A 4,248-nucleotide genomic window follows, 5' to 3' on the forward strand; every position below is an offset into this window, starting at 1 on the left:
ATTTGATTTCTAAACAAAACACAGGACTCCAGTCTGCCATCTCCTTCTTTTACAGCCTCATGATCCCAGAGACGGTACAGGCAGTCAGACTTGCTCCTTTAGACAATACAGTTAAAGCAAACAGTTTCACATAAAATGAAAATGTGTCGCCTGCCTTTGAAATACTTCAAACATCAAAGAATGACATGCTTTAAAAGTATAGAGACAATATGTGTTCTTCAGTAGTAACACTTTCTTTGTAAATTGTATGCATTGAATACAATTTTACATATTGCTGTTTCAAACGTGTCTTCTCCAACCTTTCCGTTACTGTTTAAATGTCCAAAAACGCTAAGATATGTAAACTATTTGTTTATTTCGGTTTCTGCGACTAATGTTTTATTTTTTTCTCACACTTCCGTACTTTATGTTTGTTGAAAGTTTGTCCTCTCGTCTTTCTGAGCGTTAGTAATAGAAGTGCTGCTCCCCCTGCGCTGTCGGGTTTGATGCAGTACTGTTGACCTCCAGACTTTTTGACACATTGCCTCCTTTCTCCTGCCCTTGTGGCTTCAAGTGAATGTGAGTGTTTCCTCTCATGGTCTGCTTTTAAGACTCCTTGGTGTACCGCTGTAATGCTGTGTGTCTTTGTTAGAAAGTGAGCTACTATAAAATGTGCTTGTTTGCTGCGATGCCACCAGCAAACACAATAGCTGCGTTATTTAGACATGTTCTGATTTTCATTTTCCTGTGGTAATCAACATTTCACAAAAGTGTGTATTTGTTAACATATATTCCTGCTTATCTCAATAGATTTTTGTAGATTGTATAAAATGGGTCTTTCTGTACAATTAAGAGTACCACAGGAGCCATCTTAAAACCTACCATACAGAAAGAGTAATGGACCAGAATGTTAGGGTCAGGTCAAATCCATATTGAGTTAAAACTTTTTTTTCCATCAGAACAACGGGCAGCTAGTCTAAGAGCCTCTTTCATGAAAATCACAGTGGGCCGCATTGATCAATGGTAGAAGATAAAAAAATTAACAATTTAAACACAACAACTCCATTATGTCACCGACTACATGATGTATATATGTCATGAACAGACAATCTATCACATGGAGGATACTTTGCAATATGGAATTTTAGCGGCATACATGTTATGTTGGAAAAATGTATTCCCGACTGGGAAAATTCACAAACAAAAACGAATGACTTTCCAACTTGGACATTGAATTGGCAGAGGTTAGCTCTCCAAGTTCCTTTTTAGTTGACAAATGTTTTTCTAGTCACATCGCTCTGGTTTTAATCTTCTTCTTTTTGTCTGGTCAGTGTCAACGCTTCTTTTTGGGTCTTATGTGATGTCATACTCAGTTGAAAGGCCTGACGAGGCCTCTGTGGAGATACAGGCAAGAGGATGTGGATAAAGGATGGGGAGGATCACACACACACACACACACACACACACACACACACACACACACACACACACACACACACACACACACACACACACACACACACACACACACACACACACACACACACACACACACACACACACACACACGTATAAAGACCTTCAGTTCATCTCTCGGTAGCATCTGTCTACTATGGCCTTGCCAAGTTTGATAACTGATAAAGGCAGGCAGACTCAGCTTTCAGATTTATTTAAAGGCCAGTTCTAGATAAATTTGCCCACTGCTCTTGAAATAGCAGAGGAATAACACAGATGTTTTTGGATTAAATCCCAAGGGCATAGGAATGTTTCACCAGTTTGTGAAATCGGGAGTTGTAGTCTTTGTTCACTCTAATCTTTCGCTTTGAGTATGAAGTCATAGCTAAATCACACCTACAGTTCACTGACACACTGTCCCTCTGTACCCCTCAACCACCACAATTACTCTACACTACACACACTCTGTTGACACTCAGATGCTAAACCACACAAGGCAATAATTCTGCCAGTCATTGCTTTCACTTGGTGCCTTGGCATTTTGCCTCGGTCGCGTTGGTCTGTCTGCTTCAGTTTAAGGTAAAATTTCAAAGAAAAAACCTGAAACCAAAGCAGCCTACTCTTTTCCCTTCTTCCTAATAAGGCACAGAAAAAGCAATAAATAGACGAAGGCTCAGAGAGTGTCCCCCCTTCAGGAATGACGACTGCATATATTTTAGAGGGTATTGTTTCAATAATCATCATTACTTTTGTTCAAAGAACAGTGACCTCATCTCAGAGAAGATGAACAAAAGGTGGAAAAGGACATGAAAGACAGGAAAGATTACATTAGAAAAGGAGATAATTAAAACACAACAGAGAGAAAGGAAAGTAGTTTAAATGAACCAAAACAGAACAAAAGAGTGTGAGGTTAAAAGAGAAAAGGAAACAACATGTTGTATTTGTATATTTAGTTGAGACTGAAAGAGCCAAGTTAAATTTATGTTTTACTTTAATGACCCAGGGGCATAGTTGTGCCTGTACATACATTCCTTGCATCCTAAAGCTCCTGATTTACACAGTGAAACAGGAAGTCCCTCTCCTATCTCTCACTGTCTTGATCATGGGTTTCATACTCGTGTTGTTGAACCCATGGTCACAAATGTATTCTTTTTGCACACTTGGATGCAGATACAGAACACATGAAGTCACAGTATCATTTAATCTTTTCTACAGTAGACTTTATTTGATCATGACTCAAAAAGAAGGGAGATGAATGGACACAGGGGAAATCTGAATGATAAGAAAATATATATATCAGGAACACGTCATTTTTCAATATTACATCAGTGTAATGAAATCATTCCCTTCGGCTGTTGGAAGGAATGCAAATGTTACAACAGAAACATTCAAGTTTTTCCACACGTCTTATATTTGAAAATGTCATAGGTGCATTTAATCTAAAAAATGCCTGCACACCCTTGTTCTATGTCATGGGTGTGCATTCATGTAAAGCCTATTTGCAGTTGCAGATGCTGTGCAGTGTATAAGCTGGTCCTTGCAGTCTGTGTTATTGCACTACCCCGGTAACATTTCCTGGGCCAACCTGTCACCACACTTTGAATAATACATCACTGTGTGTGCATGTGTATGTATTTGTATCAACTGGGCCTTTGTCCCTTAATACTTTTAATGATTCCTTCATCCAATTGGCAGCACACTTCATTAAAGAGCTGCTTTATGCTGAAATACAATGATTTGTGTAGCTGTTTAAACAAGACAGAGAATGTGTGTGTGTGTGTGTGTGTGTGTGTGTGTGTGTGTGTGTGTGTGTGTGTGTGTGTGTGTGTGTGTGTGTGTGTGTGTGTGTGTGTGTGTGTGTGTGTGTGTGTGTGTGTGTCCATTTCAGTCGGTGTGTGCATTGCACTTCTACATTTTTTGTTTCCCATGTGGGGAGTTTCTGTTTGAGTAAACAAAAAGTCTGACGGAAAAAGGAAAAACATAAAGGCTGTGATAGAATCATTTCCTCTTGTAAAATCACTCCAGGCCTCTACTGTATATCATGGATGTGTGTGCCTATTTGTATTCTGTAGCATAGAGTCTACAGGTGTTACTAACAGATGCCAGTCGGTGTCACCTCCACCTACTGCTGCCTCTTGACCAACCCCATTTTCAGAAACACACACACACACACACACACACACACACACACACACACACACACACACACACACACACACACACACACACACACACACACACACACACACACACACACACACACACACACACACACACACACACACACACACACGCGCACATTGTCAACAATCTCTTATTGATTCAGTATGGCGGGTTGCTCGCTGTGTGAAGCTGATGGCATGTCAGGGCACAGCCCAGGAAGCATCGGTCAATGATCTCACTCCTGTAAGAGTAGAGCTAACAGATTAAACACAAATGCACTACTGAGAACAGAACAACAGAATAACAGCCGCGAAGGCCCGGGTGATTTGAGAAGGGATGAAGAACAGACCATATCCTCTTTATTAATGTATTTGCTATAATGCATAAAATACATGAAACTTCAAAGAGATGCTAAGCAGCATGAATGCATGCCCAACCACAGGGGTTGCTGTCTCCTTTCCTGTTCACCTTATACACCACTGACTTAAATACAACTCAGAGTCATGCCACCTGCAGAAATTTTTGGATGATTCTGCAGTGGTAGGGTGTATAAGGGATGGACAGGAGGAGGAATACAGAGCGCTGGTGGAGGATTTTGTGGAGTGGACTGGAAGAAACCATTTGCTTCTGAATGTGGCCAAGACCAAAGAG

This window comes from Eleginops maclovinus, chromosome 12 (assembly GCF_036324505.1).
Source record: "Eleginops maclovinus isolate JMC-PN-2008 ecotype Puerto Natales chromosome 12, JC_Emac_rtc_rv5, whole genome shotgun sequence".
Taxonomy (NCBI): domain Eukaryota; kingdom Metazoa; phylum Chordata; class Actinopteri; order Perciformes; family Eleginopidae; genus Eleginops; species Eleginops maclovinus.